Source organism: Festucalex cinctus, chromosome 3 (assembly GCF_051991245.1).
Source record: "Festucalex cinctus isolate MCC-2025b chromosome 3, RoL_Fcin_1.0, whole genome shotgun sequence".
In the NCBI taxonomy this organism is placed as follows: domain Eukaryota; kingdom Metazoa; phylum Chordata; class Actinopteri; order Syngnathiformes; family Syngnathidae; genus Festucalex; species Festucalex cinctus.
In genome coordinates this window covers 30,477,502-30,493,234 of record NC_135413.1, presented here as the reverse complement: position 1 = coordinate 30,493,234, position 15,733 = coordinate 30,477,502, and the positions used below count along the sequence as shown (strand labels likewise).

At 37.3% G+C, this 15,733-nt stretch overlaps 1 protein-coding gene across 6 annotated transcripts in view; it reads left to right on the top strand.

Annotated features, from left to right (window-relative positions):
* The window catches only part of lingo1a (leucine rich repeat and Ig domain containing 1a), a 340,201-nt gene that overhangs the window by 203,709 nt on the left and 120,759 nt on the right, over positions 1 to 15,733 (top strand). For 4 of the 6 annotated variants that reach the window (XM_077517517.1, XM_077517521.1, XM_077517522.1 and 1 more), the window contains one exon: positions 3,615 to 3,830. The exons of 1 other annotated variant lie outside the window; for it this stretch is intronic. The gene's annotated coding sequence lies outside the window, so the exon portion shown is untranslated. The remainder of the gene's footprint in view (positions 1 to 3,614; positions 3,831 to 15,733) is intronic. One more of the 6 variants, XM_077517518.1, reaches the window with a different exon arrangement.

Sequence of the window (15,733 nt, the reverse complement as noted above, 5' to 3'; positions counted from 1 at the left end):
CAAAGCGCTTGGCGACGCGGGGTCACGCGAGGTGGTTTCTGGGCGGAGCCGCAAACCCAGAGACGGAAAACGACGTCAAGGGCTGCAAAACTGTTTTGGGGGGGGGGGTGCGGGGGATCTGTTTTATGAATACAGCCTACACATCTACACATGATTATTACTGAAGTCCTTGGTGGAGCTCAGTAGCGCCATCTGGATTGCCTAATATCGATAAGTAGTACCGGTATATTCGTGTGATGTGAAATTGGGCACAATGTACCATTTTGGTTGATGCTTTATTGTGAACGTTGCTTTATTCATAGGGCGTAGGTAGCGCTTGGAGGCAACATTTGATAATTTGCTCAGAAACACAAAACTGTCAACTCAAATTGCCTTTATGAATGAACCTTCTCAGTATATGAGAATTCCTGGATTTCATATTTAAATAGGGTATAAATAAAATATATATGGCCCACTGACCGTAGGTTGCCCATCCCTACTCTAGTGCAAAACTGCAAAGCTAAAATGCAGGATTAAATATGAAATCCCTGTTTGAGTGCAATTAGCCATTATAAGTCTATTTATAGATCAAGTCTGGCATATGTAAAATACTCCCCATAGAGTGCACAAAGCTCCATAATGCAAATGAATGCGCCTTTTGTTTGACTGCAAATTCCAATTCCGCAGCAAATTACGTGACAATGCTGAGAGATTTTTGTCGCCGAGTCAAAATGCCAGAAAGATAATTACCTCAAATCTTCACAGTCAACCCCAAGATACCTTGCAAATATGCTCCCAATAGTCACTCCGAGCTTAATCCATGTTTGTTGTTTTTGTTTGAATAAAATTGAATATTCCAGAATATTTCTGTTGTTTGGTTATCATACATTTGCTGCCATGAAGGACTGTTTCTGCTTGCAATGAAGAATCCTTTGCTCTGTTCCCACTCACATTCACATAGCCTGGCTATTTGAAGATGACTCAAAAAGTTGAAGAACTACAACATCTGACGCAGCAGAATGGTTCAAGCCAGTCTGCTGAGGTCACCTGTTTTCTATTAACTCACTCACTCCCAGCCATTTTCACAGAATCAATCCCTTTCACTCCCGGCTGTTTTACTGGATTTTGACTGATTTTGCAAGGCCCACAGAATATGGTGTTCTATTGCTATAAAAGCATGGAACCTATCATAAGAAAGATTAGTCTCTTCTTTCATCAGGAAAAAAAAGTATGATTCTATCTGTTTCCGTTTTGCAGCAATTAGCATTAGAAGAGAACTACGTTTCATCAGTTTTCACAAATCTATTCAAAATTGTAAGTAATTGAGCTTTTTTTCTACATGGCCCTGGTTGATCTCCTTTGCTCTGCTGCCACCTGCTGGCCGTTTGTGTAATAACTACCATTTCTGCAACCGTTCTTTGCAGTTGAGAGTCTGCATCAAAGTCTTATGCATGCTCCAGCATAAAAAAACAAACAAAAAAACGTATAAATACGTCTTTGGGACACTTAGAACATTAAAAAAGAACGTATTTACACGTTATTGGGTGCAAATGAGTTAATTGGCGCATTGGCCGGACCCCAAGATGCCTGAGGTTCCCAGACACTGAGCCAACATCTCGTCAAAGACCATGGCCATGGCACTTGAGACCTTTTCCGGGACTGGACCTCGGCTCAGCGTCTGGAGGCCGAGGGTTGACGGGGAAGCCGAGGAGTGGATTAGTGAAATGTGTCCTTTCCTTTCATTTCCTGAGAAACGTGTCCTGGCTGGTCCACCAATTATACAGGCTATTCTTGTCACATATAAAACAATTGATGATGACATTATAAACATTGGCCAGATTGTGACTTCGCAAATCCGCCGTAAATTAACCTGTTGTATCCTTCCATCAAACATTATCTAGACGACTGATTGTATGATAGCCTCATAGAAAAACGTACTTGCTTTTTGCGCGTTTCAGTTATTGTTATTGTGATTACGCCATTAGCTTGTTCGACCATTAGCATTACGCGGCATATGGCCGCCGCGTTTTTAACGATCTCGCCGCGTCGTACCCTTGTACTTACGCTCTCATCCGTTTATGCTTCGTCCGCCCTTCACTTTGCCGCACACGAGTGAAGGCACTCGCACAGCGACAGATGTTGCCCGGCGTGACATTTTGCAACATCCAAAGGCGGCGCGGCAGAGACGGGCGCCGCTGCTGAGTCAGACGGCTGAGGTCGAAGGTTAAAGATGGCTCGGCATCGCGTTGCTGTTTAGCCTACGGTGGAGCAAACAATATTTTTTTTTGCATGCGATGTTTGTTTGTCTCTCTTGGACAGAAAAAAAGCATCCAAAGCAAAAGCTGCATCTTGAATTATGCCTTACCAATAATATATCATCAGTATTTGGTTAGTATTTTCAACATGGCGTTACCGCCAGTCAATAAAAACATTCAGTTTATTTATTTTTTTTACTATGCTTACATATACCATGCTTACATATACCATAGACCAAAATTTTATTAGTTTTAATTAGTTTTCAGGGTGGTTATGTTAGTTTTTATTAGTTTTAGTTATTTAAAAATGCCTACTTTTAGTTTACTTTTTGTTAGTTTCAGTATTAGTTTTCTATTTTTTATGTATATTTTTTAACATGTATTACTTGAGCATAATGTTTAATAAACACCATGGTAAAATGAAAGGAAAAAAAAACAAAAAAAAAACAACTAATTTCCGTCACCGAGGAGCGACGTCATCTGAAGGTGCTTTTCTATTGGCTGTTGCTAGATGACGTCACTTTTGTGTGACACACTTTCAAACGTCCTTATTCTGGTTAAATAAATATGCTTAAAATCACATTTAAAATCATCCTAAAGTCTCATTAATTAAATTAATTACAAAAGACTAAAACAAAGGACATTTTCGCAGAAATTTTTGTTTAGTTTCAGTTTTTTTTTTCTTAAAAAAAAAAAAGCATTTTCATAATTTGGATTTAATTTTTGTTTTTTGTTTTTTTGTTTTTTTAATTATACATTTTAGTTATTTTTGATTTCGTTTCGAGACTTGTTTTTTTTTTATTTAGTTTGTTTTAATTAGTTTTCAGGGTGGTTTTAGTTTTAGTTATCTAATAAATGCTTGATTTTAATTTTGTTTTAGTTGCAGTGTTAGTTTTAGATTTATTTATTTATTTTTTAAATGTGTATTACTTGTCCGTATTTAATAAAACACCGTGGGAGCGATGTCTTCTGAAGGTGCTTTTCAATTGGCTGCTACTAGGTGACGTCACTTCTGTGTGACACACATTGAAACATCCTTTTTCTAGTTAATATCAAAATAAATCTACTAAAAATCACATTTAAAATCATCCCCAAATGCTCATGCAATAAATTAATGACCAAAAAACTAAAACGAAGGACATTTTTGCTATAATTAGTTAGTTTTAGTTAATTTTGTAAACATAAAATGTAGTTTCAGTTTTCGTTTTTTAAAAAAGCATTTTCGTTTTTATTTTATTTCATTAATGATTTTTTTTTTTAACTAAAATAACCTTGGTAAGGGCTGAGAACTAACTGAACACGCTGATGGTAGAATGTAAAGACATCAAAGTGAATGGACTTGCAATATTTCGTCCCACATTCACTTTGCATTATTTCCAGCAGGCCAGGTGCTGACGGCACACTTTATGGCTGAGGGAGTGTGTCGGGGGGCCCCGCCGAGGTGGGGTCATCAAGCCTTCCCGCAGGCAGTCGGCTGACTCTTAATACAGTCTGAAGCCCGACTCGACCCGCCAGACTCCAAACATGCCGCTCGGGTCACTAACTGCTGCTCTTCGCCACTCCGTCCACCCAGCACTTCCTCACCGCTCCTCAAAGGTACATTTCACTTGATGAATACTGCATGCTCTCTCTCTCTCTCTTTTTTTTTTAACAACCCCATGCTGCTTTTCACTCAGGAAAGAGACCGAAAATCCATCCGAATCACAATAGACTTAAAAGCCCGAGGGTGTTTTAAAGGCTTTTGGCTGCCTCTGCTTGTGACAGGTTTCATTCCTCACCTTAACTTTTCTGAAAATGACATTTTTCAACCGACAAAATTGTGTCTCCATTACTAAAGAAGACAGTTATAAAAGACCTCATCGGAATGTTTGTAAACAATAGGCCACCAGGGTTGCTGCAGGTGGCCGAAAAAGCGACTAGGGCTGTGTATCGATTCAAATTTCCTGACTCGATTTCGATTCACAAGAGTTCAGTTCGATTCGATTGACTTCACTTCAATCCGATATTGATTAACTAATTTCCTCCCAAAAACGTACAAATATGTTCTATTTTAAATGTGTTAAGTGTCCCAAAGACGTATTTATTAGTTTTCTTAAAGTTTTTTTTTTTTGAAGCTAGCGCATCCAATGAAGAAATGGTAGTTATTAAACAAACGGCCAGAAGGTGGCAGCAGAGTATAAGAGATCAAGCACGTCCATGTTTAATTAAACCAGCTGATTTCCCCACAATTCTAAACAGATTTGTGAATAATGACGAAACATAGCTATATTCTAATGCTTATTGCTACAGAACGGAAATAGATGGAAATATTTTTTTTTCCTGATGAAAGAAGAGACTCTAATCTTTCTTTTGGTAGGTTCCATGTTTTTATAGCACTATAACACAATATTCTGTGGGCCTTGCAAATCAGCCAAAATCCAGTAAAACAGCCTCGAGCGAAGGTGCTTGCTTCAATAAAAATGGCTGGGAGTGAATGAGTTAATTATGGAACACCAATTCTTCTTAAATATCAAGAACATTAAGAACATGATAAAAAAAAACAAAAAACAAAAAAAAACTCCACATACATTAAATTCCAACTTAAATTTAGCAGAGGCAGTAGTAAATGGTTAAAAGACTTAGTAATAAACACTTATATGGCTTACACAAACATTGACATCAGCAAGGTGAAAATATTGTCATAATTCTAATTCAATAATTGTAAATATAATTAAAAATATTCAGAATTGTCTTAAAGTGCAATAAGTCAGGTCTTTCATGGCTGTAAGAAAATACTTTTTAATTCACGTGAACAATAAATTTCAAGAAAACAATAAGACGCAAAAAATAAAAAATTGGCCAGTAAAATGTTATTTTCTTATGAGTTTATGCGAAAAAGAGAGATATTAAAATAATCGATTTATTGTTTTATGAATTGATATCAGGCTCAAAAAGGAAAATCAATTCGATATTGACTATTCAATTTTTTTTATTTTTTTTTTAAACCAACCCTAGTCACAACTGCTGACCTGAAATGAAACAATGACAAAAATGCATACCCCAAAAAGGTTTAGGTGTTTTGGATGTGCTTAAAAAAAAAGAAAATTCTATGAATACAGTCGAACCTGTAGTACATAGTGGCACCACTTTAGTAACACCAATACTTGTTTGAAGATGGATTTAGATGCAGATGATGATGATACAGCTTCTCCATTACAATGGGAACGTTTGATGCTGGCGTCACCGATTAAAATCAAAGAGAGCTGTCTATTTGAGTTGAGGTATTTATTTGACGTGGATGATGCATCAGGTAATTCGGTAATTGATACACAGCATCTATTCAAATCGGACCCATAAATTGAAGAAATATGGTGAACATAAAAGGCAGCGATACCTTTAGAATCGGGAAGCGAAGATCTGATGGGAATTGCAATCTCTCGTTATTATACTAAACATGATTTGTTTCATTGCCGTCGATGTCAAAAGCTTAAGCCCATTAACAATATCATTAAATGCATTGATTTTGTTGCCAAGCGGCAGATTTAATCGCCCTAAATCAAACGTTAGCTGGAGAGAAAAGCCAAATGGTAGCTGTGATTTGGTGTATTTCTTGATTTTGAGGCAAGCAAAGCCACAAATAAACAAACAAACAAACGAACAAAGAAAAACGCATGCCGGGGGAGCAGAAGGATTATTCACTCATTTCTGATCCCCCTAGATTGTGGGCGTCTTTGTCAAAAATAAATGGAGACCTTTCATGTCAAAAAGCGGTTTTTGCTCGTGTGTTTGTGTTGGAATGTGCGAGAATGACCGCAATCAAATACGTGCTGGTTGGGTATAACAAAACTATATGATGCTAAAATAAAGTGCAACTACTTCCCTCTTTGGTGACTCATACCAGGCAGCTTTAATTATATACCGCATTTTATACACAAGATAACTCGGTGTGCTTCATATAACTAAAAGTACAACAATTAAAAGCATGTTGAGCTCCCAAAGATGCTATACGTTTGCCTCAGACGATATAATTCAAGACAAAAATGTGAAATTGTGCCCTCCATTAACTGGATTTTTGCCTAAATACTTTGTTTTGCGACCTCAAATGTTGTACTTTTACTTAAACGTGCAGTACAATATATGTATATATCACATGTGGCGTGCCTCAGGGTTCAATTGTAGGCCCAGTCCTTTTTTTTTTTTTTTAACCAGTACATCCTCCCTCTTGGTGATTATTTTCATCCGTGAAACACCTTGAGTTACAATCTCTGAATGAAAAATGCTGTATAAATAAAGTATTGATTGGTTGATTGATTGATTGATTGATATGTGCTGCCCCAATTCACCAAAGATTGCAATACTTTTTGCCCACCCTAAAAAAATGCTTGTTTGCCCCAGAAATATATTACATCATTATATTCACCTTTATCGGCCTTGAACCTCTTTATTCCCACTTTTACGATCTACGCATATATTTCAATTCTCTTTTGTTGCTTTGCCTCGGGTGTTTCTTGTCAGACTCAGGAGAATATTAAAAGAATTATGCAGGTGAAGGACTGGATGGTTTTTATGGCCTCCCAATGCTGCACATTTTAACTCAAATTTTCTACATATAGTATACTGTGTGAGTGTTACTGTAAGGCCCCATGCAGATTTACATGACAGTCGGCAATGGTTATGATAAAATGTGTAGTTTGCATTAACTGAGGATTTTTGTCATGACTGGGTCATGCCAGGGTTATGTTTGGGTCATGCATACATTTTAGTTAGTTTTTATTAGTTCTCAGGGTGGTTCTGTTAGTTTTTATTAGTTTAGTTCTTTAAAAAATGCTTAGTTTTAGTTTAGTTAGTTTCAGTATTATTATTATTATTATTATTATTTATTTATTTAATTTTTTTTTTATGTGTATTACTGCTGCGCAATATTTGAAAAACACCATGGGAGCAACGTCATCTGAAGGTGCTTTTCTATTGGCTGTTGCTAGATGACATCACTTCTGTGTGACATACTTTCAAACGTCATTATTCCGGTTTATATCAAAATAAATCTACTAAAAATCACATTTAAAATCATCCCCAAAGGCCCATGCATTAAATTAATTACCAAAGACTAAAACGAAGGACATTTTTGCTATAATTATAGTTTGTTAGTTTTGTAAACATAAAATGTAGTTTCAGTTAGTTTTTTTAAAAAGCATTTTCGTTTTTTTTTTAATTTTGTTCATGAAATAGTTTTTTTAGTTGTAGTTATTTCATTAGTCTTAGTTAACTAAAATAACCTTTAATGGCACCTGTGTTGTTCAACACCCTCCCTTCTTACTTTGACCGTCTCCAAACATTTTTGTTTTTGAGTCAAAAGCCATTTTTAGCATATGCCGCGGGCCACTGAAAAATGGACGGCAGGCCACAAATGGCCCCCGGGCCGTAGTTTGGACACCTCTGCTTTATACCTATCTATGTGTAGTATGCATCACTGATTTTTTTTTTTTTAAATGTCATTTTCAGGGGGGGAAAAAAAAGTATTCTACTTGTATGGTCGTTGCATTTCGGTATAACACTCACGAGCCGCATAATAAATTCACTAAGTGTAAATCAATAGCACAAAGTTTGCATTTTGTAACTGTGAGCTTTCATTATAATTGAGTAGTTAAGTATTGAACTTTTTGCAGTTTTCATGTGGCAGTCTGTGAAGTCGGTTGGCATTTGACAGACAGAAAGATAAGTGCTGCTTAAACCTGTCTGGAGACGCAATCTGTGGCCTTTCAAAGTTAAAGCCGCTTTCAAGCAGGCCGACGTCTCAACACTTTCATGCTTTTCGCGTAAACCGAAAAAGCCAAATTGGTTAGCAACTATTTTTTTTGGGAGACGCTCCAGCTTGTTGAGGTTTGCAAAAGTAGTTAAAACGGTATGCAGTCAAATTCTGAATGACTTTTAAAGGTCAAATGATTTGGGAAGTAACACGACGGGACTGGTATTAAAAAAACAAAAAAACAAAAAAAAACAAACACCGATGCTGTATTATTTGCCTCGTTGCCTCACACAGTCTCTCAGTGACTCTCACAGTCTCTCCTCTGACTGGATTAGACCCAGGATCTGGTCTCATGCCTTTACGGACCAACAGGTTTTGCTGACTGTCCTCCCCTAATGATGCCGCTCAATGGGAGGGTGAGAGTACTGCGTATACCTCAAGGGATGACCTGACTAAAAATGTGAGATTTTACCGTAGAAGCTTTAGATTTTGCCCCCAGAATTTCTATACTTTGATCCATGCACTCAAAAATGCAACCGTTTTCACCAAAGCACCGTATTTTACCCGTAAATGCTGCTTTGCTCCCAAAAGAGTTGTGCCTCAAATCACTCTATTTTGCCCTTATAAATGCTAATCTTATATTTTGCTCTAAAATGTCATATTTTACTCCTCAAATTCTGTTTTCTCCTCAAATTTCTAAGAATTGTATATATTGCCCTGAAAACACGGGTCTGCCCTCGAATGAATGACATGTTTTGCACTATAAAAAAAATATTTTGCACTGTACCTGGACTAAAAATTCAATATTTTGCCCAAATACTGATATTTTATCCCTCAAATATACTCAGAGCATTTTAGCTTATTATGCATGAAAATGAGCTAATTTTAGATTTACAAACTAATTAAGAAATAAAAAAAAAAAAAAAAAAAAAAAAGACATACCGGTATAATCTTAAAACAAGATTAATAATCTTAGAAATTCTGCTCTTGCATAGTAAATAATTCTCACAACAAGATCAATAAGACTTTATGGCTTGATATAAGCGTTTAAGTCTAGGTTAGATAGCTGAATTTTGCAGTGCAAAAAAACGTAACCACATACTGATTATACTGTTTCATAGTTATCGATGATATCAATATCATTTCAGGGTTTGAACTGAATGATCTGCTCATTTAAGGATGTAGCCAATCATAGCAGAGGTGGCCAGGACATATTGGCCAGGATATATTTCCCGTATTCGATCAAGCATTGTGTATATACATTTTTGTTTTTCGCCAAAATGACTTGGGCCAAAAAATCTTAAAAATGTAGCGAAATGCTGCCCACAAAAGCAATATTTTGCCCGACAAATACTCTTTCCCAGCCATCTCAAATTTATTTGCATCGACTTTAATCAAAAGGAGTCTCCCAGGGCTTCACAAGCCCACACTTATCAGATCAACAACATCCGCTGGTGCGGGTTGACGATCAGTCCCCGAGAAAAGCCATTTGCCTTTGGAGAGAAAAAAAGTGATCACAGAAGGAGGGATCCCCCTACCTGGATGACCAAGCTGCAGTGAACGCCGAGATGCTGACGGAGCAACATTTATCACATAGTGTGCTGCTCTACATTGTTATTGAAAACAGCGTGAGAGTCTACTTAATGAAATGAAAAGCTGCGGGTAGACGCCTGCGGGGAAGTGCTTCTTCCTCAGGACCTGCCACGGTCTGTCGAGTCAGAACCCTCACGCTTTGAGCATCGCCATCTGGCCTGCTGTCCAAGCAGGGGAGGAGGAGAGAGAAGTGGCAGTAAAACAGGCCAAAATCCACATGTCAGGGGATATGGCAGTGCATGTTTTTTTTTTTCTGTAAATGCTATTTTGACCGTCTAAAAGTGACTTAAATGACCCTAAAAAATAATTCTTTGTTTGCAAAATGCGTTGAAATGTGTTGACTTATTGTTTAGGGATAGACCGATTATCGACCTTTTTACGGAGCTGAAGGTCGTTAAAGCTGGTATCTCACTGAGAGGCGAACGCTTGTAAGATGTTCACTTGACAGTTTTTATCTGTCGCAAAGACATTTTGAACGTATTCAGACAATTTTTTTCATTCAATTTTTCACTGTGTGCAAAGAAGTTTTGAGACTTTTTACGAACCCTGACGAAAATTAGCTACATTCACATGCATTTGTCGCTCAGTGAGATTTCAAGTTCTACTTTATAAAAAATTAAGCTGACACAAGTAACAGTTTTTATTTTGAAAAATAAATAATAAAATGTAATAATTAAGAAATTAATTTGAAATTTTGGAAAACTTTACAGTAGAAAACTTTAGGGAACTATTTATTTGCTTAGTTTTTAATTTAACATGTGCTGATGACCTTGGAAGCGCCCTGCAATTTTTTGTTAGCGTTTTAAAAACAGCGCTGTCAATTCTTTATATGCTTCAAATTAAAAGAAAATGTAATAATTTTGACGCGAATATTTTCTCTTTTTACCACAAATAAATATCGGCTTGAAATATCGGTTATCGGCCTCCTTGACTACTAATAATTGATATCGGTAACGGCCTTGAAAAAAAACGTATCAGTCTATCACTATTATTGTTGTCAACTGCCGAATTGTTTATCAAGATCAATCAACGTGATTGATGTAAAACTTTACAGCATACATGTTAAGTAAACTCCATTGGCTAACCAAATAATTGTATTCTCAAAAGTGAGAAATTTCATACCAGTGTTTTTCTATTGCCAGACTGCTCCTTTTTTTTTTTTTTTTTTTGGTTATAAAATAAATAAGCAAAACAAATCTGTTGGCGATATGTCCCATCACATTGACCTTGACTTTTTAACTTCCACCACATCGCTGTTATTATTTCTGACGTATTTTTATATCATACCGTCGGTTGAAGTTAGTGAACTTGCAACATAATCCCCTCATCCATTTTCTCATGGAATTGAGCCGTGGTTGCAACAGACAGAGTTGCGTAACGCAGGTGTTCCCAGCAACGCCCTCCATGTGTCTTCCTGGGGGGATGGGTGGGGGGAATCACCATGCGTTCCCGGGCCAGATAATCCATCTAATCCCTCCGACGTGTTGCGCCTTTCCCACCTGTGGGACGTGACCGCAACACCTCCACTGGGAGTTGACATTCAGCGTGCATCCTAATCGGAAGGCCCTAAACGGAATCATATGAACCTCACTTGCGTAGAAGACCCACAAATAGTCTTGTAGAAATAAACTCGGAACTCACTGTTGTGTAGTTTGCTTTCATTGCTGTTTTAAAACACTATTTTTCACAATAAAGTGCAATTTTGTCCAGACCACCTCCACAATAGTCCAAATCTGAGAAATAGTATTTATTGTGGCGTATTTATTTATTTTATTTTATTTATTTATTTATTTTTCCGGGGCTGATACAAACTTCAACACTTTGTTTACAGGCCTCGAATAATTTTTATTCAATAGCTTTTCAGATTTACAATTTAGACATCAAAATTTCAAAATTCAAACAAAAATAGCAGTTAAGAGTAAATAAATACATTAACAAAAATAAATAGCTCTCGAAAATATGTTGTCAAAAATAATAATAGTTTTAAATTGATCTCTTATCGGCCAGTGCCGATACAAAAAAGGCCGATGTCGATATGCTTCAAAATGGCAAATATCCGACAAATAATGGTTTATATTTTCATATATTATTTAAAACGTTCATGCATACACTGTATGTAAGTTATTTTTTTATCCACACACAGTGATTTGTGGAAGTGAACATATAATAAAATAAAATAAAAATAATTAATAATAAACATTAAAAATAAATAAAAATAAAATAATTAAATTAAATCAAATACAAATAATTAATTAAAATAATTGCCCAAGTCATTTTTTTAAATTGTTTTTGCCTAAATCATCTGGTTCAATTTTTTTTTTTTTTGTTAACTGAAAAATATGAAAAAAAAATAAATAAAATGATTTCGGCGATTATTTTAAGAAGGCGTCGATATGAGAATGTACTATTGTCTGGCTATTTCCTGACTATAGCTTTAGCCAATCTGATGTTCAAAGACCGTGTCAGTCGAGGCTACTGGCAGGTGTGCTAATAATGTGCTTGCGTTTACCGTATTTTGTAACCGTTCATTTTAATAAACGGCATCAGCGGCTGTTTCCATCCTCCCTGTATCAAAACCACCTGTTATTCATTTGAACTAGCGTTGGTAGGCTAAGCTAATGACGGTTACATTACTAGAGGCATGCAGTTCATTCCCCCCCCATGACCGTCCTTTTTAAAAAAAAAAAGAAAAAGAAAAAAAAAAAAGCTAAATATGACCGCATGAAAGTTATTTTGGCCCGCAAAATGCTCCACAAGCTGCAATATGCGAGTGCAGCATTGAGCAAGGCCCCTGCGCTTGTATAATGACTCTGCCACTGCACGGATCCATCACCGTAATGCTAATCAAGCTTGTCCCCATGGCGAGAGGCAGCGCCAAGGCCCGTCAATTGAAAATCCTCATTGGTGCCAACAAGCCGTTTAGAATGAATTCCCCATCAAGTGCGGCTTGATTTTGGGGAAAATTTTGCATATTTTTTTATTTTTTATTTTTTTTAAAAGCCACTCTATAAATCGCATCTGGCGCGGCAGGGGGAAGATGTTTGTCTTGTGATGATCCATTTGTGATGAGACGCATCGACGTGCGGCTTTCTGACTGGCGTCTCCTTTGGGGGGGTTAGCAAGCGCTAATTTGTACACGGCGATGACAAGCGAATACCTCGTCTTTCCGAAGGCAATAAGCGAGCGGCTTGTCTAAACATGTCTGTCCCTCCATCTGTCTCCATTTAGTTTTGGATACCAGTGCTCAGTTGAGTCTTTTTCTTTTTTTCTCCCCCCCGCCAACCCGAGTTTGAATGGCGGGATTGCAAAGCGGGAGACAACATTCTACCATAATGGAAGACTTGGGCGTTATCGGCCAAACGGGACAGCTTGATGCCAGCTAGTGATCTGCATCCCGTGTTGTTCATCAGAGCGACGGCTGATCTTTTAGTATGATTGCTGATTTATTGTCACTTTAAGCCATATTGTGCTTGAGCAGCCTGGACTGTGTTTCTATCGCTTTTCAATTTCCTTTTCTTTAGCTATCATTGCATCGTTGCCATCAGGAAAGAAACGTTACCCAAGTTGATATTCAGGGAACTCTATATTTTGGTTAGCCCAGTGGTGTCCAAACTCTGTCCTCAAGGGCCGGAGTCCTGCAGGTTTTGAATGTTTCTCTTCTCCAACACACCTGAAGCTCATCAGCAAGCAGCTGATAACGATCCTGTGCATTGGAATAGCTGTGTTGGAGCAGGGAAACATCCAAAACCGGCAGGACTCTGGTCCTCAAGGACCGAATTTGGACACCACTGGGTTAGCCCAAGTTAGGAAAACACTTGATTTTGCTCTATTGCTGCTGTGTTTTAATTTAAAAAAAAAAAAAAAAAAAACATCCCTCAATAGCCTCAAATATCTTGGCTAAAATTTAGCCCCAAAAGAGCTACCTTTTGACCTTGAAATTCCTATATTTGCCCCAAAAATCTTTATTTTGCCTTTGCCAAAAAATTGTTAGCCCCTCCAAACATGTTCCAAAAATGCCACATTTTGCCAACATGTTATACTTGACTCTCAAAATTATACATTTTGCCCCCCCCCCCTGACGCTGTGCTTTCAATCAATCAATCAATCAATCAATCAATCAATCAATCACATCTTTATTTCTACAGCACCTTTCATACTTTGAAAGCAACACAAGGTGCTTCAAAAAAAAAAAGAAAAAATAATAATAAATGTAAAAAAGGAAAGAAAGAGACAAACAATGAAAATCAAAAACACCAACCGACTCCCTCCTACCCTCTGTAATATGTGGTTCCCTGGAATTCACCATACAGAGTAGGTGTTGTTAAAATAATAATAATAATAATAATCATCATCATCATCATCATTATTAGTGCTTTGCTCTATAGTTACATTTTTCTGCAAAATCACTACATTTTGACCTAAACATCCATCCATCCATCCATCCATCCATTTTCTTGACCGCTTATTCCTCACAAGGGTCGCGAGGGATGCTGGAGCCTATCTCAGCTGGCTCTGGGCAGTAGGCAGGGGACACCCTGGACTGATTGCTGACCTAAACATTTTTGTACTAAATCTAAATTTTGCTATGATAAATCTACATTTGCCCACCAAATTACATCATTTGCCCAAACAAGAAAAACAGAAAATGCTATATTTGCAGACAAAATATATTTTGTCCTAAAAATAGTAATGTTTGACCCACTAAAAATATTTTGACGATATATTTTGCTCCTCAAATTTTATATCTTACACCAAAAAAAATATTTTGAATTTAAAAATGCTATAATTTGCTCTAAAAAAATTAGGTTTTTTTTTTGTTTGTTTTTTTGCTCCAGCTTTGCTGTACTCTGAATCATACTTGACCTTTTACTCACGGGCCACATAGCATTATGATCTCTGTAGTTATGTGCAACGTTCGCTCTTTTTTTCTTCTTCTTCTTCTCCTTCTTTGTTAGTCAACTTCTAAATCGTACGACCGTATCAGTTTTCCCGAAGATGCCACTTGTTGTGAGGTCACCAATATGCTGTCTATCACGTATCAAAAAAAATCTCCGAGCGCCGCGCAGCGTCTTGCTGCTCGCCATTTGAACCCGGATGTCGCGTCGGGCCGGCAGCTCTGTCGTCAAGCCGGCGATGAATAAAGATACCTGTCGCATCGGCGCGCGCCCGTTCCCCCCGCTAACCTCAATAGGAGGCGAAGGCTTGTCCAGTCAGGCCATTTGTCGCACCGCCGCTGCTGCTGCACGCTATTTCGAGACCTCCCTGACTGTTAGCTACCATTGCACTTGCTAAGCTGTTGTGCTGCTCTCGCTGTCTGGAATCATTAATATACACCAGATGGGACATGCACTTTAATCCAAATGAGTATATATATATATATATATATATATATATATATATATATATATATATATATATATATATATATATATATATATATATATATATATATATATATATATATATATATATATACATATATGTGTATCACACAGGCTGTTTTTGGCATTGACTGCTTCAGTTACTATGGCAACGCAGCATTATGTTCATGCTTATAAAATGTCTTATAACAAATCCTTCAAGCCAAATCAAATTGTCACCGCCAGCATTGACTGCATCCATGAAAAGTTGCAGATTTTTGAACCAACAAGTCCAGCGGGGAGACGCGTGACTCGCGCAAAACAGGCTGACTGTGATTGGCTGGCTATTGCGAGCCAATGAGGGATCAGCGTTTGCCGCAAAGAAGATTGAGCATATCAAAGGCAACGCACAGCCGCGCGTCAAACAAATTCCATTACAATTGGAAGTGACTTTTATTTTGACTTTTGTTTTATGATTCAATGAAAGGCACATTCGTGTCTTTGCATAATTCATTTGCAGATGGTAGCTCATAATAACGAGACATTATTGTTGTTTTTGGAGGCGATGACATGTTGCAATTATTTCTCCTAATTGAATTGTGATCACGATTTTAATTAAAGTCACATTTTGAACAAATTCGTCTTTCTTAATCGACAGGATGAATGAATCAGTGTCAAGGTTTCCTCTCTTTCGCCTGATCGTGTTTGGAGTCGGTAAGTGCAAGTACAAACTCCAAAACTATCATCAACTTGCACATTGCATTCAGTGTGCATTAGTCATATTTGGATACGCATAATAAGTGACAGTAGTCGCCTGGCAT